This window comes from Protopterus annectens, chromosome 2.part2 (assembly GCF_019279795.1).
Source record: "Protopterus annectens isolate FY-2018-M chromosome 2.part2, PAN1.0, whole genome shotgun sequence".
NCBI classification, from domain to species: domain Eukaryota; kingdom Metazoa; phylum Chordata; order Ceratodontiformes; family Protopteridae; genus Protopterus; species Protopterus annectens.
The window spans coordinates 478376057-478397596 of record NC_056730.1 but is presented as its reverse complement, the minus strand read 5'-3'; the positions used below and the strand labels follow the sequence as shown (position 1 = coordinate 478397596).

Genomic DNA, 21540 nt, shown 5'->3' with positions numbered 1-21540 from the left:
CCACCCCTGGTGCTGCTACATTTATTGGTACTAGACCACGCCCCACTTTTATAAACCAAACAGTAACAACTTGTCACTCAGCAGCACCACCCACAACCTGATACCACCAGTCCTCCAACTCTACTATTCCTTTTGCCTAAGTTTCAAGTCTCATTCAGTAGGTATGCTATCACCCACAATAGTCTTATTAACTCTACTTCTACTCCTTTTACCCATCCCATATCTCCTAACTGCCTACGAATATCAGGATCACCCAGGTTTCCACCACCCTAAATTCCAAACATCCATCCCATCTACAACAGATAATAATGCACCCTTACTCACTCCCCTTATGCTAACCCCTAAATACTACCATCTTACTAGACCTAGTTACATTAGTCCTAAAACTAGACACTATTACAAAACTTTATTCAAAATCTTAAAACTCATACTCAGGATACACTACAACCTCACAAAGGATGGCGACATCCACCCAAATCCTGGTCCATCCCAGCCTGTTGGCCCTAATCCCCCTTCTATATCCCCTACCACCATAGCTCCAACAAATAGACCTCCTAACTCACTACTGGCCTGCCATCTAAACATTAGGAGCATAAATAACAAAACTCAGTACCCGCATGCCCTCTTATCTGTTCATTCCCCAGATGTAATATGCCTACCACCAAGGAACATGAGATTCTGCCACCAGGGTATAGTATGTTTCGACTAGACTGGACCACCAGAAAGGGTGGTGGGGGTAGCCAAACTTTACAAGTCTACCCTATCTGTCAGCATAGACACCCAACAACCACCCCAGTTCAATAATGCTGAAATTCTTATCTCAAAACTACAAATTAACAAAAACAAAAATGTAAACATTGCCTGTGTCTACATTCCCACAGGGAGGAACACAGAAACCTTAGAAGATTTCTTATATTGGTTATCCAATAACTATCCCCAAGAAACAATTGTTCTTGGGGATTTCAACATTGAATGGAACACTTGCTCTTGTGAAACCCCCACAACCCACATAAACCTCTATGGATTTACTCAAATCATAACCTCCACCACCAGGACAGGAAAACCCAATAACAAGGAAAATACCCTAGACTGGATACTCATCAATACCCATCTTCAATCTTATAAATCAGGCACTTTACCTGATGACCTAAGTGACCACTGTCTTACCTGTGTAATCAAGCTCAAAGTTGACTGCTCCTACCAACCCACCTATAGAACACTAAAAAGCAACAAGAATTTTATTCTCACAAGTTTCAAAATGAACTTAAGGCATGCAACTGGTTAGTACTAAAAAGTCTCCCCCTAGATGAAACAGTAGCATACTTTAACACCAAATTCCTTGCTATTCTTAACTCCCATGCTCCCAGCTGCTCTGTTAGAACCAAAGTTAATATTGCACCATGGCTTTTTAAAGATACCAAAACCAAAATTTCACTGAGAAACAAAGCATGGGCCACCTACTGAAAAACAAAAGCCCCACTTGATTAACTAAGATTCAGACAGCTAAAGAATGACACCAAACAAATCCAAAACCTTAGACAAAAAGAACCACTACTATCATCTACTGCAAAAACACGAAAACAAACCTCAAACGTTCTGGGCAGGAATAAGCAAACTACTCCACCCAGGCCCCCTATATGGAAAATCTCCCATGTCATACCTCTACATAAAGGAGGCAGTTCCACTGAACTGTCAAACTTTAGACTCATAGCTATTCTGTCACCTCTAGCTAAAATTATGGAGAAGTGTGTACACATACAGCTCATGCACTCACACAGAACAAGCTGTTGTCCAACTTTCAGCATGGCTTTAAGACACACCACAATACTACTTCTGCCCTCCTCTCATTCTCTAACATCATTAACCACAACCACAATAATAACACACTATCCTCAGCACTCTTTCTAGATCTATCCAAGACTTTTGACATGGTGGACCACAAAATGCTTATAAATACCTTGAAGGCCTTCTCCTTAAACAACCATGCACTCCAATGGTTTCAATCCTACCTGCAGGACAGGCAACAGGCAGTCCTATGGCAGGGCAAGCTATCATCTCACCTACTCATCACATTAGGAGTCCCCCAGGGCTAGCCACTAGGACCCCTTCTTTTCTCCATCTTTATCAATGACCTTCATTCAATCATCCCAGATGCTACCTGCATTCAATATGTGAGTGACTCCACCTTGATTTGTTCTGACACCAGCTACTTTACTCACATTAACCCAAAATACCTTCAAAACAGTGGAAAAATGGCTTTCCAATCAACATCTAATCCTAAACCCCAACAAAACTAAGTTGCTCCTCTTCTCTCCCACATGCAGGACCCCCCCATCATCCTACAACATAACTGCTAACAATGGCACTATCATCTCCCCAGAAGCCCAAACTAAACTACTGGGTGTCATAGTTGATAACCTGAAGTTTGATGCGCATATCAATCAAACTATCAAAACCATTAATAAAAAACTTGGCTCTCTTTACAGAATCAAACCTTTCCTTATCCCACTTGCTAGAACTGCAATTGCCCGTTCCCGTCTGCTATCAACTCTTCTCTACGCCTCACCTCTATTCTCCAACTTAAACAAAACAGATCTTAATAAACTATCATCCTACTATGACCACATTGCCAGATTTACTACTGGCACAGCCTACTGGACACACCACTGTCACAACCTAAATCACCTAGGATGGCTTGAACTGCCAAGCCTACTACAGTTCAACCAGCTAATAGTGGCACATAAAGTCCTTTACCAACCAGAAAATACACCTGCACTAAAAAATATTATCAGCCCCCACACCAGCACCTGGACACTGCAATCATCCACTAGACTCCTAGTTCAAACATACAAATCCAACTACTCAGCTGGGGACTCTCTGTTTGCCAACTCTGCTGGAAAAATATGGAACAGACACCCAGCTGACTTGACCCTAGAACCCTCACTAACTCAATTCAAAAACAAACTCAAGAAATACATCAAAACTCATTGGTTATGTACTTTCACTAACCCCGACTAGTGACCTCTCTATTTCTTAGGTGCCTTACCTTCAACTACCACTAACTTTTTTCTACCACTCCGTTTCAGAAAGGGTCAATTATATAACTGCTGCTCAGTGTGTCTTAAACCTTAATGTAATGTTATGTATGTTTAACTCTGAAAATAATGTTATGTTTTGTAAAATGTTTTATAATACGTTAGTACTATGTGTGCTAAATGCTGGTATTGCTTATGACTGTAATCTGCTTGAAACAAGCATTTATTAAATGTTCAATGTGAATCATTATCTTGGAGCTTTTCTCCCCGGACCTCTGCTGAAAATGGACATGTATCCAGTCAGACTATCCCGGTCAACAAATGTAAAATAAATAAATAATAAATAATAAATAAGTTATCAGTGATGCTGTAGCTAAATTAATAGCAACAATCAAGATGACAAATGCATGGACTACTGCCACACCACTTCCAGGGCTCTCAATGAGCACAAGTTAGTTCCTAAGTATTCTGCAGGATTATAATATTATTTATACCCAATCATGAAAACATTTCATATAAGAAACAATAAGGAACCCAACAAGAGACACTGTGGTGTTTATCAGTGCTTCCCCAGTAATTATATTTCTACTATAGATGACGACTATAAGATTGTTATCCTTATTGTTAACCTAAAAAAGAGTTAGCACGACTAATAAATCAGATTTTTCAGATATTATTTTTTTAATAAACTACTACGCTGTTATGACTGTGGTCCGTTATTTAGCACTTATTATAAGACAATAGTAGAATTAATGAATTAATTGTGTCATATGAGGAATTCATAGCCAAATCAGTTTTAATAAGGCTTACATATACTGTGAATTAAAAATGATCCCTTTTATGGTGCTATAAAATCAGCAAAGTAGAGCAGAGAAAGAAGATACTATAGAGCTTGTAAAAATAAAAATAAATAAATAAATACTAAAACTATAAAACACAGAGAGCTCTAAATAGAGTTATCAAAAGGGCAAAATTAAACTATGGCACAAAATTATCAGATTCAAAGACTATAACAATACTTCTTGAACTACATCAGAAAATGAAAAGCAAATACTTAGAAAAGTGATAAATCACTAAGAGATATTTGCATTACCATAATGCAACACTTAGTATCTTCTCTAATAATAGTAATAATAGTAATAATGTAAAATAGATCCTCTTTGTGCTATGCAAAATCAAAACTAACATTGTTGGACCTCTTTCAATACATATATAAATCTGTCTGTCTGGCTGGTTATCTATCCATATATCTATCTCTTTTTTTATGGGAATCCTACCATATAGCAAGTGGCAATTCCTTAAATGCCATCTTATTGAAGCTATCTCCCTGAATATGTAAGTGTATATTTTACAAATGCACTATAAGGTGACAGTTGTGAAATGCCAGTTTTTCATCCTTTGAGAATGCTTTTCTTTTCCCAGTAGATGTGGAAGTAATATAGAAAAGTAAAGAGGGTTGTCTCCCCAACATGAAGGGATGCATACTCATTGAAAAAATATCGTTTTCTTCCTGTCGCCAGTGATTGTAGCTAGCCTGCTCCTTTAATCATTCCATTTGCTATTGGTTAAAGAGGTGATTTTTTTTTTGTACTACACCTCTTTTTTGACAGAAAGATGGGGTACACTAAGAACATGGCAGCAAGCAGTTGTAGTTTCTGTTTACAAAAGGAGTTTTGTTCCTTCAAATCCAGAAAATTCTGACTGATTACCCTAATATGCATAATTTAAAAAGTAACAAAAAGGATGATTAAAGATGTGTTTAGAGAAATGGGAGATGTCTCTTACTGCTAGATTGAGATAAATAAGGATTTATGAATTACAGGGGATTGAACACACAGAGAAAGGAATCAGTAAACTATATTTATCTAAATTAATTTCTATTGCCAATTGTAATATTAACACTTTATATGTTTTATTAGAATTATCAAACAATAATTTCTTCATGTTCAAATCCAGGCGTTATCAACAAATAAGACAGGTTGCAGTGGGGTGGCTATTCTGTCATATCTCAACCTAGTGTTTGGTTGATGTAATATAAAATTATTGACACAAGTCCCCCCATATAGGAAAGCCACATATTATATTAGATATACTGATAACATTTTTGTCATTTAGGACAGGACAAAAGAAGAGATTTATATATTTATTTATCAATTAAATAGAACTACTTCTTTTTTTTAATTTAATTTTGGAGACATAGGTTTAGAAATCAGATTCTTTTGGATATATTAATTAAATTAGATTTAGAGAATAGATGCTTTGAAATTAATATTTTACAAAGGATACACTTTCTAATAATTACCTTCATTTTAGAAGTAATTATCCTATTTATGTGAAAAATGACATTCCTAGAGGACAATTTATATGTGATTCTAGGTTAATTACTGATGATGATAACTTTCTTAAGGAAATCAGATATGTTACTGGTTTGTTTTATTGTTGATAGAGGTTACAATATCAACAAACCGAGAGAAACTAAAAGGGAAATAATGAGTAAGAGAAAGGAACTTTTCCTCCCATTCTACATATTGATTAAGAAAGATAGAAAAGATTTTTATAAAAAATATTTCTGAATTGTTATAACTGTTGACAGTACTGCCATCAGAGATGAATTGGTGGATACATTGAAACTTATTCACTAGAATTCTGAATTACACAAGTTAGATCCATACAAACCTTGTACAGTTTACATGAAGATTGGTAGTATAAAGCATTTATTACAAAATATAAATATGTATATTAAGTTGATAGATATGAATGAGGAAGTAGGAGCATTGAATGAGGACAATACAAAGCTTGTAAATTTATTTATTCAGGAAACTATATTTTATATTAAGCATTGTGATACAATTATTTATGCTAAGGTTCATTATAATTGTAATTCAAAAAGAATTATTTATTTAGCTTTGTATTATTTCTGGGATATACATTTTACATTGGGATGACCATAAGGAAGTTAATTAAATGTATTTTGGATCATGCTTATTTATCTATTTATTTATTTATTTTTTTATTTTACATTTGTTTACCGGGAAAGTCCTGCTAGGCTGTTGGCCCATTTTTAGTGGAGGCCCAGGGAACAAAGCTCGACTAAATAAATACAGTTACAAAAAGAATTACATTGGCAAAAATAGACAGCACATTATTTAAGTACATTACAGACAAGAATAATAGTAGTCAATATGTATGTCTTATAATATAATAACAGGTAAAACAAATAATGTTTTATATAAGTATAAATTAGATTGCTATGATGTTAAAATGTATTTTTTGTATTGCATCAGATGCAGGTGGATCTTAGAGAGGGTGATTATTAAAAGAAGGTAGGACAGTTAGACACTATTTGGTAGCTTAGGCTGCAAGCAAATAAAGTGCCTGGACTAAATGGGGTAATTAGTATCAAGTGTTTTTAAAAGGCTAAATATTATACAAAAATGTGTCAGTTTGATTATATTTATTTACTAATCATATCACTTGTCAGGTGGTTTTCAGAAAGTTATCTAAGGAATGTTTTATTTGGATTTTTTATTCAGAAGAAGTCCTACTGAACATAAAGACGAAATATGTAAATACATCTATTAATTTATTTAGTTTTTGCTGTAGCCCATCCTTTAATTGAAATCATTGATATCCTTTGGCTGTAAGGCCCACCTGCTCCCCTAAGTTAGGTGAGATAGCAAAAATGATATTTTGTTCTATTACCATGGCTAATTCCTCAGTGATATGGTCAGCTAAATGAACCTCTATGACACTGATACAGCTTTTTTCTTCTTTTTAGTTTTTGTCCCAGATATTCATTTAGAATTAAAAAAATCTGAAAAAAAGGTGCTGAGACTAATTCTGTTAGCAATTTAGGCTCTCTTTTATTTATCAGTTTCCCTTTTACATATTTTGAACCCTTTGCCACTTAGTTCCTTTACAGCAGGGTCAGACGAGAAACATATCTGAAATTTACAGGCCTAGAATATCTCTAATATATCTCTTTAAATAGAAACTCCTATTTTTTTGAAATAACTTCTTTAGAAGTGTAGCACAGAGCAGGTGTGCTGTATCTTTAAGAAGTGTTTCAAGGACTGAACATGCATATATAAATAGCAGGCATGTGCTAACTTCAGTGCTGTTTTGAAAGTGCAGTCAGAGAGTGAGCATGTTTGAGTGTAATAGCTAGCTTGTATATAAGTTACCTAAGTTAAAGTTAACACTCAATCCTGATGTGTTTGTACATTATAAAGCTGCTTGAACAGAATTCAAGAGGTCTCGTCTATTGTATCCTGATGAGATGAGTGACATGGTGTCAGAACTGGGATTCCAGAGACTGGTTTCCAGAGCTACCAGGTGCAGAGTTAACAGTGAAGGCAAATAAGAGAAACAAACATAAAAAAGAGACAGAAAAGAACCAAAGCTAATGAAAACATGCACAAACAGTTTATTTTATAAAAAGGATAAAATGGGGCATTACGAGAGCATAAACCACATTATTAAACAAGCAAGAGGCTCAAAAGGTTTGTTGATTAAATGGAATGTTTAAAATTAAGAGATCTGATAAAACAAGCATCACAAAAGTAAATAAGGCATTTGGAATTACCTCGGAATTGCAAAACAGGCATGTTTAAAGTAAAACGAGCATGTTTAGAGTAAAATGAGCACAAGAAAAGTATAATGGGCATGGAAAGAGACTAAACAAGCAAAACAAATATAATAATGGCAAAAAAGGGCACATTAAGCATAAATAAAGTGAGGCAACCAAAAGTGCTGTGTTTTGGCATAACTACTACTTTGTATGTATTCAGGGCATAACTAGAGTTATTCGAAGGTTCTCAAAGTATGTAAAAGTGCTTACAGTGTGTGCTTATTACTGTGCATGTATTCCAAAGAGTTTATTTGTGTGCAAAGTGCAACTATTTCGTGAAATACCCTTAAAGTACAGCCATTTCGAAAAGTTTCTTGTGCTGGGTGTGTCTATTCACAAAGTGCCGCCATTACAGAGTGTTTCTTGCACTGTAAAGAATTATCTAGCAAAGTATCGCCATTTTGGAAGAAGTTCAGTGTGCTGTACAGTGTTTATTCACAAAGTGCAATTACTTCAAAATGTTTCTTACTCTGAGCTTCTTTTCCCCAGTTCATTCACATAGTGCAGTTATTTTGAAATGTTTCTTAAAATGATGATAAATGACTTTTACAGTACAGTAATTTCACGAGTATTACAGTGCCTGAGAGACTTATTTTGTGAAGTTCAGTTATTCAGAGGCTTGTTGTGCTATTGGGCATAGTTATTAATACTGGCATACATTTTTGCCATATGTATATGTGTGTGTGTTTGTGCATATTTGCAAAAATCCTTCACTGGTACGTGTTAATATGTCAGATGGATTTTGAAAGCCCTCACTACTTGTATTTGATCAGAAAATTGCAGAGAAATGTAGAATGTTTGAGCAAGAGTATGATATTTTTATACAAGCAGCTTATTCTGATAAAGATGCACACACCAGGGCATTCATTTTGCTAAACTTAGTTGGGCCATTGAAAGAGAGTGCTCATTTGTGTATACAGCAGCAGTATATGAGGGAGAAGATGAAAACTGACATATTGTTGTACAGGCTGAATCAAGGGAAGAGCTTGAGTGTTTGAAGTGCAAACTTAGAGAAATGTGCCACCCCCAGTCAAATATTAGGGTCTATATTAGAACATCGAAGTATTACTACTTTAAATGTTCTAATATCAAACCCTTTGCATCAAATGCTGAAAGTAGCAAAGCTGCAGAATATCGAATACTTTCCTAGGGAAAGTATTCAGTGGGCCATTTCTGCAGCTTCACTATTTCCTCAACTGTGGAGCGAAGGTTACGGACTGGGTTAAGGTAAGTGTGCAAACGAAGGTGAGTGTGCGATAGGGACCTTAGGGTTAAGGAGCAGGAAAGGTGAGTGTGCGATAGGGACTTTAGGGTTAGGGAGCAGGAATGGTGAGTGTGCAATAGGGAGTTTAGGGATAGGGAGCGGGTAAGGAGAGTGTGCAATAGGGACTTTAGGGTTAAGGAGTGGGTAAGTTGAGTGTGCGATAGGGACTTTAGGGTTAGGGAGCGGGTAAGATGAGTGTGCGGTAGTTACAGACCTTAGGGTTAGGGTTGGGTTAAGGTATTTGGATAGCTAGTAGTGCATGTATGGTTTAGTGTAGGGTTTTGTGAAGTGTATGTGTGTGGATTATGTATTTTGGTGTGCTTGTGTTGTGTGTATGTTTGTTGGAACAGCAAATTTTTTTACCTGGGAAAAAAATTTGCTGTTCTAAGTGTTCGCTGTTCTGGTGTTTCGAGTGAAATGGTTTGATATTAGAACATTCAATGTAGTAATACTTCAATGTTCTGATATAGACCCAAATATTACATTAGAGAGGCATTTGTTTTACACAACAGATCAGAAACCAGGGGAACCTTTTGCAGCTTGTATTACTGACCTGAGAAACAAAGCTAAAATGTGTCATTTGGTGACTTAAAAGACGAATTGATAAAGGACAGGCTTGTGTGTGGTATTAATAGTACTGCTGTGAGAAAGATTTTGCTTCGTGACAGTGATTTAACACTAAGCAAAGCTATTCAGATTTGTCAAATCCATAAATTTACAGAAAGGTACACAAGTATGTTTGCAAGTGATAAGAGTATGGTTTCAGCAGGCTTCACAGCAAATGTAGACAGGATGCAACATGTGGCAAACAGAAGCAGGCCTAAGCACGTGGCACCCACAGCCTCTGTGGGTTCCTCGAGGAAACCACATAGTTTTCCAGCAAGTTCTAAGAAAGCAGCATGCTCAGTGCAGTATAAGTGTGAATCAGCAAAACCCAAATCTAGCTTTATAGGTAATTGTCGCAATTGTGGTGCCAACCATGAGTCTAAAAGAGGGAAATGCCACAAGTATAAAAAATGGAACCATTTTCAAAAGTTTTACAAATTAAGTAAATCCCACACAGTTATAAAGAAGGGTCACTCAAAAAAGTAAGTTGATCATATAGAGAGCTGCAAATCTACTTTCTATGTAGATGGTGTATCAGTAATTGATGAAAAGGTTGATGCAGTGAATTTATTGGAAAAGAATGAAGTGTTTTCTACTGTCCAAATCAAAGCAGATACTGGTTCAAAGTGTAATGTTATGTCAGCAGACATATTTGCTAAACTGAGAGCTGGTGGACAACTCAATGTGGCTGGTACTGCGAAACTTTTTGCTTATGGAGGTGAAGAAATTCAAACCGAAGGTTCAGTAGTACTTTCATGTTATTTAGCTAGCAACTGTTACTGCTTGTTATTCTACATAATCCGAAGACCTGTGCAGTCATTATTGGGTCTCAAAGACAGCATAAGAATGAATCTGCTTTCTTTTACCAAAGAAGTTCATCATACAAGCACATATCCTAGTTCCAATTTTTCTAAAGCTATTTTTTCAGAGTATGGTGATGTTTTTGATAACAAGTTGGGAAAACTTCCAGTTTTGTATTCTATCAAGTTAGACCCTGAGGTCAGTCCAGTGGTCAGACCAGCAAGAAAAGTTCTGATAGCTATGCAGGATAAAGTTAAAGTTCAATTGGATTAAATGGTACAGCAAAGTGTAAATTGTCCAGTCACAGAACCAACTGAACATGTGTCGTCCATGGTAGCAGCCCACAAGAAAGGCTCAAATGAAATCAGACCATGCATTGATCCAAGAGATTTGAACAAAGCATTAAAGAGATCACATCATCCAATGCGCAAAGTTGAAGAAGTGACAGTTCTAATACCAAATGCTACTGTTTTTTTCTGTCTTAGATGCAAAATGTTCATTTTGGTAAGAGATGCTTGATTGCAAATTCTCATCACTGACTACTTTCAGTACCCCATTTGGCAGATACATATTGCTAAGGATGCCATTTGGAATAAATTCTGCAAGTGAAGACTTTCAGCATGCAATGGAGCAAATTTTTTCAGGTTATCCTTGTGCCATAACAGTCGATGATTTATTAGTTTGAGGCAGTGGTGAAGCAGAGCATGACAGAAACCTTAAGAGAGTTCTAGAAAGGGCATGTGAAGTGAACGTAAAGCTCAATCCTCTAAAGTGTAAATTCAGACTACCAGAAGTTACATATGTAGGTAATTTATTTACCAGCACTGGGTTGAGACTGGACCTGTCCAAGCAAGCAGCTATTCTTTAGATGCCAGAAGCTGATAATCTTCAAGCACTGCAGCATTTTCTTGGCATGGTCAACTATTTAGACAAGTTTATACCATATTTCAGTGAGTTGACAGCACCTTTAAGCGAGCTGACATGCAAAAATGTTACATGGTCTTCGTTGGAACAGCACCAGAGGGCACTGGAAGACCTTAAGCGGGAAATTGCCACTCCACCTACATTAAGTTACTATGATGTCAATAAACCAGTAACCCTTTCTTGTGATGCTTCAAAATTTGGTCTTGGTGCAGTTATTCTTCAAGAAGCCAGACCAATAGCCTATGCATCTAGAACCCTTACCTAAACTGAAATGCAATATGCTCAGCTAGAGAAAGAACTTTTGGCAATAGTATTTGCATGTTCCAAGTTTCATGATTATATCTATGGTTGAGCTATTCAGACTGAGACTGATCACCAACCTCTAGTTACTATTCTAAAGAAGTCTATGGATTCAGCACCAGCAAGATTACAAAGAATGATGCTCAAATTGCAAAAGTACAACTTCAAATTGGGCTATACAAAAGGCAAACTTCTTTATCTGGCTGATATTTTATCCAGATCACCCAGAAATACAATGGAACAGCTTGGTGGAGAGAATTTTGACTTTGACGTAATAGAAGTGCATAATTTTTCTACCACGAGACTTGATGAGCTAAGAGATCATACCAAGCCTGATCCAGTTTTGCAAAAGCCCAACCACTACATTAATGTTGGATGGCTGTCAAAGCAATTTAGTGTACCACCAGAAGTGCAAACTTATTTTCCTTAAAAAGATGTGATGTTGATGGAAGATGGCATTATTTTCAAAGGTCCTAGAATTGTTGTTCCTGCTTTCTTACAACAAGAGTATATCCAGATTTTGCATTGTGGACACTCAGGTTCCAAATCTGCCAAAAGAACGGCAAGAGAACTAGTATTTTGGCCTTCTCTAGTAAAAGATATTGATAAAGTACTTTCTTCTTGCTCAGTATGCAATAGTACTAGACCACATTTGCAAAGAGAACCACTTCAGCTAAGTCAAGTTCCAGAACTACCTTGGTTAACTGTAGCCAGTGATATATTCGAGTGGAACAATCAGCATTACTTAGTACTGGTAGACTCTTATTCAAACTGGTTTGAGATCAATTTACTACCTAACCTAACATTCACTGCTGTTATCACTAAGTTGAAACGTCATTTCTCAGTCCATGGAAGTCCACACAAAGTTATTTCTGACAAGGAAACTCAATTTACTAGTCACTTGTTTCAGAACTTTGCAAGACAATGTGACTTTGTACATGTTACTTGTAGTCCAGAATATCCACAGTCAAATGGACTAGCTGAATGTGCACTACAGACTGCAAAGCAATTAATTGAAAGGTCAAAGTGTGACAATACCAATGTCTTTTTGAACTTACTTAATCTCAGAAACATACCCCATGATGATATACTTGGCTCGCCTGCTCAGAGACTTCTATCCAGGCAAACCAGAACAACACTGCCTATTAGTTCCAGTTTATTGAGGCCTAAAGCTAAGAAAGACAGAACCATTAGAGCTCAATTATTCAGGAAGCATTCTTTCCAGAAGTCCAGTTATGATAAATCAAGCAGATTTCTTTGTCCATTGAAAGAAGGTGAGACAGCGAGGATACAAATGGTGAAAGGTTTTGACCAGATTGGTCAAGTAACAAGTATTTGTACCAAGCCGAGATCCTACTTTGTACAATATGAGGGTGTGGAGTACAAGAGAAATTGCAGAGATCTTCTTCCTGAACCAGAATTGATATCACAGCATTGTTCCTGTGATACAGACTCTAGCAATTCAGACAATGTTCCCGTTGCAGAACGTGTCTTGACTTCTACTTCCATTCCTGATGGTGATCCTGATGTTCCTAAGGTTGAACATTCATCAGAGACAGTCCCAGTTGCTAAATCTGATTCTACATTTTATGTCACATGTTTTGGTCATGTTTTCAGACCTAGTGTGAAATACACAGCAACCTGGTCTTGATTGTATATATGTGCATCTAGTTCTATATAATTGCATGACAGAAAATAATTTGTATTGATTGCATGTCAAGTGATATTGTCTATATTCTATAATCGATTTCTCAAAGTGGGAGAATGTAGAACAGAGCGTGTGTGCTGTATCTTTAAGAAGCATTTCAAGGACTGAGTGTGCATTTATATATAGCAAGCATGTGCTAACTTCAGTGCCATTTTGAAAGTGCAGCCAGAGAGTGAGCATTTATCAGTTTAATAGCTAGTTTGTATACAAGTTACTTAAGTTAAAGTCATTAAGCCTCCATCCTAATGTGTTTGCACATAACAAAGCTGCTTGAACAGAACCCAAGAAGTCTTGTCTATTGTATCCTGACTACATGAGCGACAAGAAGTAATTTAAAAATTCCAAAGAGTCAGAAAGACATTATCTTGTTGAAGACACACTACATGAAATGCAGACAGTGCAACAATACAGATCCTAATGTCTTTGCTCAATAATTCTAGGCAAAAAAAAAATAATGAGGGGGAGGAAAAAACACCAAAATTAGGAATAATTTGTAAATATTAGCCTAATTCACTCTAATTCACCTAGAAAGCGAATAAAACAGAAGGCTTTGCATCAACATACATTTTCTGAATATCTGCTATTATTGACTATTTCTCAGTGAGTTACCATCTTATTAAGGACAGGGCAAAAATATTAGGCAAAATCATGAACATTCTGCAAAATCAGATAAAGTTGAAAGGTTTGCAGAGAATTCTCCACAGTAGTTTTGGTGTCCATTGAAAGTGCATTGACCATAATTACAATCCTTGGGAAAGCAAGACTTTAAGGATGAATAGAGGGAATCTATTTATGTATGCATTTGTATATATTTGATGGCCTCTCTATCCTGGGCCAGTAACCAAGGAGCCTCAATCTTCACCACAGACACCGGTGAGAGACAGCCAGTAAAACCAGGAATGGATTTACACCATATTTTAAAATGCAGCTCTCTGCATCAGGCACAGTTTCCCCCAAGAACACACAGGGAACAAACTTCAGACCTGGGACTGGACTCTCTGTTTCTCCATATCATAAACAAGACTTACATTGGAGCATTGTGTCCCAATTCCAAGTAGCTGATACACCCACACCTGGGTATTTGATTTTCACACACACACTCACACACACACACACACACACACACACACACACACACACACACACACACACACACACACACACACACACACACACACACACACTCCTGGAAAAACTGGCATAGATTTACTAGCTGTACTCCTTCTGCCCAGTCTATAAGGTAACCAGGTTCCTACTAGTCAGCCACTCTAAGGCTCTTACAAGGGTATACAATTATACTGTGTAAAATCAATACTAATATAAATGGTAGCGTGCAGCCAAAGCAGCAAGACTTTTTGGAGTCACCAAGGCATCATTAAAATAAGCGCAAGTACTCTCAAGATGTTAAAAATATTCCCTAAAAGACCATATTTAACAATAAATAATAAAATAGAAAACATGAGAATACTACATATCTAAGTACAATAAGCACCAGAGTTTCAAACACAGGAGAAATAAAAATAACAAAGTTGGACAGATTCTAACAGATGTAGAAAAACAATACTTAACTAATCTCACTGTATTTCCTATTTATCTAAAGAATAAGTGTTCCCTAGCTAACTTAATTAATACAGCAAGGCAAGATTAGATGCTGAGTTGCTTACTTCCACAAGGCAAGGTGATGAGGTTCTAACTGACTAACTGAACTAACTGAACTGGCATATTTTTATATCAGGTTCCACAAAAACAAAAAACAAAAACAAAACAAGCTGTGTGAGTTCCATCCTCTCGGTGCTGGTTATTGAATGACATCACATTTGATCAGCTGACTCTGGTACAATACATATTCAGAGCTTTACTAATATATGTTGCAGTATCCCTATCTGCAGTATCCACAGTATCTGTAGTATCCCTACTTACTCAAATACTTCTAATTACCTTAACTTACCTAAACTATATCACCCAACCTACTAATGCAAACCACTCCCCCCATTTCACACCATAACCATATCCTCTACAAAGTACACATTTACTGTTACCCTTATATCTCCCAGTCTCAAGACCCACAACACTAGCATGCTCTTCCCCTATAGACTCCTACCTAACTCTAAAAACACTGTTCCCAACTACACTAGACTAATGTCCACAAAACTCTCTACCTGTATACTACACCCCAAAAAACACAAATACCTCATCCATCATCTTATCTCTATCCTTCTCTCTGGGGACATCCACCCAAACCCAAGCCCATCTACCACACTGAATCCAACCCCCCCCCCAAGCAACAGGCAAACCACTCCACTTCTCAGCTCTAAATACTCAGAGCCTATGTAACAAAATTCCAAACCTTCATGCCTGGCATCTACATAACCAGCCCAATATTCTCTCCATCTCAGAAACCTGGCTTAAGCCCCACATAAAAGATTCTGAACTAACTCCTCCCAACTACCACATGTTATAGAATGACAGAACACAAAAAAGGGGGTTTTGTAGCACTCCTTTACTCAGCATCCCTCTTAGTCACCCCTATACCAAACCCTTTTTCCAAATTTGGCAAGGCAAAAATTATACGAGCCCTACTCCACCTAAACAAGCATAAACTCATATTTGTTTTCTCCCTCTATATTCCCCCTGGAGACAATATCTTAACCCTTGAAGATATTCTCTCCTGGGTCTCCACCAACATTACTCACAAAACCATAATCCTGGGGGATGTGAACATAAATTGGGCCACAATCCTATCTCCCATTAACTCACTCAATATTAACTTATATAACTTCACACAACTAATCAGTTCCACGACCAGGCCATCCAAGAATCCCATTACTGGAAGCACAATAGACTGGATTCTAGTATCCCATCCTCACTATATCTCTGATAGTGGTATTCTCCCAGACCTGCTAGCTGACCACTTCCTCACTTTTGCCCGCCATCTCCACTCTTCCATACAACTAACTCACACCTATATTTCTACTTGCTGCCTAAAAAACTTCAATTCTGAAACCTTCTCAAATGCACTAAAAAGCACAAACTGGAACCCATTAAAGACTCTTCCCCTAGATAATGCTCTCACCTACTTTAACTCTACTTTCACAAACCTGCTCAACTCTTTTGCCCCTCTAAAAACAAAATGTACAAAAAGTAATGTACCCTGGTTAACCAAAAAATACCTTAGCTACTATGTGACTCTGTGACAAAGCCTGGACACATTGGCATAAAAATAAAACCATTATCACCCTTAACAAATATAAAACACTATGAAATAAAGTCAAAAAATGCATTACCTTAGACTGCAAAGCCTATTTCTTCACTCTCCAAACCAACCACAACACCAATTCCAAAGTATTTTGAAAAGGAATCTCATCTCTCCTTAACTTGGGAAAAAAAGAAAACCCTTTTCCTAACCCATATGCCTCTGACATGGACTTAGCCACCCAATTTAACACTTTCTTCATAGAGTCCATAAGCAAGCTAAAATTGTCTTTCACCAACACCTCTGTGACCCCTCCTCAGCCTGCACCCATCCCTTCCTCCCCTAGCATTTCCTGCCCTCAACCTCCACCCTTCTCAATCAATCCCTTCTTTATATCTACCATAAAAATACTTCTCCTAAAATTAAAACCTGGTTCCAATGCCCCTGAAGAAATTCCCTCCTACTTCCTAAAAGTAGCCACAGAAGCCATTGCTCTCCATATCAGCATACTAATTAATCGGTCTATCTCAGAAAGCCAGGTACTCCAGCTCTGGAAGAAAGCCTTTATTATTTCGCTACATAAAGGAGGCAATAATAATGACATTCCAAATATCCACCCTATTGCTATCTTATGCCCTATTTCTAAGCTTCTTGAAAAATGTATCCACCAACAACTCTTACCCTATCTCATCAACAACCAACTTCTTACCCCCACACAACATGGATTTAGTCCTGGTCATAGTACCTCCACTGCCCTCCTCTCCTTCCTTGAAACAATTAACAAAGCCCACAATTCCAGCCATTTTGTGTCCACCCTTCTCCTCAACCTCTCCAAGGCATTTGCCACGATTTCCCACAACCTGCTTCTTAATAAACTGTCCAAACTAAACCTATCCCCTTCATGTACCAAATGATTCTCTAGCTACCTCACAACCAGACAACAAGCAGTCAAATGGAATAAAGCCACTTCACCCTTCCTTAATACTCCCACAGGTGTCCCCCAAGGTTCCATTTTAGCCCCCTACTATTCAATATATTCATTAATGACTTCTACAAAGCCATTCCAAACTCCAGCCTCAGTCAATATGCCAATGATTCTACCATTATCTGCTCCTCCCCTTCTATCACCACTTTAAATAAGCTTACCCAATACTCCTCTACTGAGCAGTGGATGCTAGATAATCATCTGGCTCTTAATGCAACCAAAACTAAACTTATATTATTCACTGCCTCCAAAACCTCCTCCCTAGATAAACACTCATTCATAATCACCAGCAAAAACAATACTCCCCTAGAAATAGTCTTTGACACTAAAAAACTAGGAGTACTCATAGATGATCAACTAAAATTTGACAAACATTTACAAGCAAAAATCAAAAAAACCCACAAAAAACTTGGTAGGCTATATCACCATAATTGTTATATCTCTCCTTCCACCAGGCTCATACTAGCCAATACATATCTCATCCCATCCCTCCTGTATGGTGCATCTATCCTCAACAACCTGCAATCCTCCCTCAAAACAAAACTCTCCTCTTGCTATAACAAGATATCAAAATTTGCAGCAGGTCACAGTGCCACTTCTCACCATTGTAATTCTTTTCACCAACTAAACTGGCTTGAGCTACCTAACCTCCTCACTTATACCCAACTCATCCAAGCACACAAACTCATTTACAACCCCTCTTATTGTCCCTCCCTAGCCACTACCTTTGAAATGCATGAACCAGAAGGACTTCTAAGATCTAATTCCCAAAAACTAATTAAAGTGCACAAACCCATACACCCAGCAGGAAATCACCTAATGTCCTCTCTTGCACGCCTCTTGAATTCTCTCCTATCTCCTATCCGCATCACCAGCAGTCTCTCCTCATTTAAACCCTTGCTGCACTCACACCTAACTTCACAATGGAAGTGCTCCTGTTCCCATCCTACCTAATCCTTCTAATACCAATTCATACTCTCCTAGAACTAAATACACCATCACTGCCTCCTATAGTTCCACAGCTCTGTTGAACTATTTGATCAACTGCTTAACAGTTACCCTATGCTGCTACTTTTGTAAAACAAATAATACAAAAAATTGTTTTTTATTGCCAAATAATGAACTATACTGATGTATTCTATCATTGTTAACCTTTTCTTATCATATTTACTTTGCATTCCTATGAGATTATCTGTAATGTATATGTGCAACGTGTACTATGTATTTGTATTTTTCTGGAGCTTTTCTCCTCAGGACTCCATTGAAAATGGGCTCCTTGTGGCCCAATAGACTATTCCGGCAAACAAACTGCAAATAAAAAAATAAAATCTGAAAGATATAAAACAATTTCAAAAACTTCTGCTCTTCCCTTCCAGAATTCTTTGTTTAAACATATACGTTTATAATAACATTGCTGATAAATTTTTATCACAAGCATCTGCACAAGTCAGTGTGATAGCCAAATCACACAAAATCATTTACAAAACTCCAGTCAGCCATGCTGGTACATGCCACACATGGATCACCCCATTCTCCCTGGCACAGATGGCAATACCACACATCGTCACAATATACAGTGTATGCATGCATATATATTTATATATATAGATATAAACATAGATAGATATGTATCTATAGTTTTCTCTATATCTATATCAATCTATCTAGCTCTATATAAATATATATATATATATATATATATATATATATATATATATATATATATATATATTTATGTATCTACTGTATCTGTCTCTCTCTCCACTCTCTATATGTATGGATGTGGATAATCACTTGGATACACATTTGTGTAATGTATAATTTACCTACACAAGCTTACCTAAACCACCAGTGCTCGACAGCACATTTGTGTAAACATATTTGTTCTAGACACAATATGCCTGCAAAAAGAATATTGATGACACACTAAACACTATGGAGAATTGTTGAATTTGTGAAACTGTGGAAATGTTAACTGCTAGTGATTTTGCTGAGGGGATACATGTTTTTTGAAGGCTAGGTTTGAATCTACATGAGTTCCTAGATCTCTGACTAATGAATCAACGTTTAGAAGTGTTTATATGGATGACATAGTTACCTGGGGTTGCAGACTTCTGAAAAGGTACTATAATGCATTTGTTGACATTGCATTTTAAACCATGGCTTTGGTATCAAGTGTTCATCTGTGTAAAACCTTCCTGAAGGGTATTCTCATCTTCGGGGGGGGGGGGGGGTTAATGACTGCTCCCAGTTTACAGCTATAGGTTGTTACTAGGCTAATGACAACTAGTGCCCTTGCAAGCCTATCCACACATCCCAAACCATTTGGGTCCCAGGTATCATGGAGGTGGCATGTTAGTAGGCAGGTAGCTACAGATTTTTCTGGGTGAGTGTTAGTTAAGATAATACTTTTCTTATTGACAGCCTATGCCAATAAGGGGCATGAGGGTCAGACTTCCCATCCAATTGTCAAGGTTTTGTTTGAATAGGGTCAGGTATGAACTGTGTTTTACATGGACAGGGAGCCCATTCCATAGTGAGGGGATCCTTTGGACATATCTCTTTCTCTTCTGTTTATGTCACAACCAACATTCAAATCCCTGGATTTAGTGTTTCCTGATGCTGTTACTTTTGTGCATGTGCAACAGATTCATCAGGGCTCAGTCTGAGGAAGCCCTGAAAGCTAGGCAAAGATCCACTCTCAGCAGCCTGTAGGAGATGGAATACAGAGACAGAGCCTTTAGGCGATCAGTGTTGGACAGGGTATTCATGACCTGAATTCTCCCAGTGAGAAACCTTTGTGGGGATTCCAACTGTTCAAGTGTCTGGTTAGATACATGCCAAAGGGGGTACTGTATTCAATGATAGGTCTGATAAGGGCCGAGTAGAGTAGTACTTTAACTTCTTTGGACCTGGATGCCATATGCTTATCTATAAGCTAGACAACATAGAATGATTTTCTTATTATCTTAGCTAAATGTTGGTCAAAGGCCAGATTGCTGTCTACATATGTTCCCAAATCCCTTACTACTGGGGCAACTCTTAGGAGTGTTTTATCATTAGAATAATTAACTTGTGTTGATAGTATCCCAAAGGGCATTATAATACATTTTTTGGCATTGAGTTTTAGGGCATTGGCTTTGGCAGCAGTCATTTGTCTGTGTTAAACCCACTTGCAAGATGTTTGTGTCTTGGGGGAATCTATAATAGCTCCAAATTTACAGTCATCTGTGAATTTGGTGAGCCAGAGGCCTTTAACATTAGCCTTGATTTCTGAGAAGTAGATATCAAACAAGAATGGGGCCAGCACAGAGCCCTGGGGTATTTCACTGATGACCAGTCTCTTGGTGGAGGTGGTCTCACCAATTTTTACTTTTTGGGTCCTGTCTGTGAGCCAACTGGCAATCCAGTAAGGATTTACACCCAGGTCAGAGTGCTTGTCAATAATGCATGAGTGGGGTATTGTATCACATGACTTAGCCAGGTCAAGATACACATTATGCACAGTTTTATCCCTGTCCATTGCCTTAGTGACCCTCTCAAAGAGGTCTACTAGGCTAAGAAGGCATGACCTTCCCTTAAAGCCAAATTGCTATGGGTCTCGTGTCTTTAAGTTGCCAATGTCCTTGTTTATCATTTTCATGATAATTCTTTCCATGGCTTTGCACATTAAGCTTGTTAGACTGATGGGTCTGTAGTTTCCTGGGTTTTTGATGGTTCGCCCTTGTGGAGGAGAATGACTGTTATGGTCCTCCATTCACTTGGAAGGTAGCCTATTTAAAGGCTGAGGCTGAAAAGTGCCTCAAGTGGTTCTGATAGGTCATATTTTAGACTGTTCAGAAGGCAACCAGGGATGTTGTCTAGATTTACAGAGGCAGTGTTCTTGGCTTTAGTTTGTGCTGTCAGCACCTGGTCCTTGTTGATAGCTGGGGGACAAATGTTGGAGAAGATTTCACATGGTGGAGCTGTGGGGAGTGAGGGTGAAATTTGAGCTATATTTATCAGCCAGTAGATTTGCTGTGTCACCCTGATGAATGTAGGTTATACCATTCATCACCAGTTCAGCACACTGTTGTGTGTTAGCTGTAAGGTTT

General features: G+C 37.6%; 1 protein-coding gene across 1 annotated transcript in view; it reads right to left on the bottom strand.

Moving 5' to 3' along the window:
* Positions 1 to 21540, bottom strand: part of SV2C (synaptic vesicle glycoprotein 2C) — a 1515246-nt gene that overhangs the window by 1236572 nt on the left and 257134 nt on the right. The window lies entirely within an intron of this gene.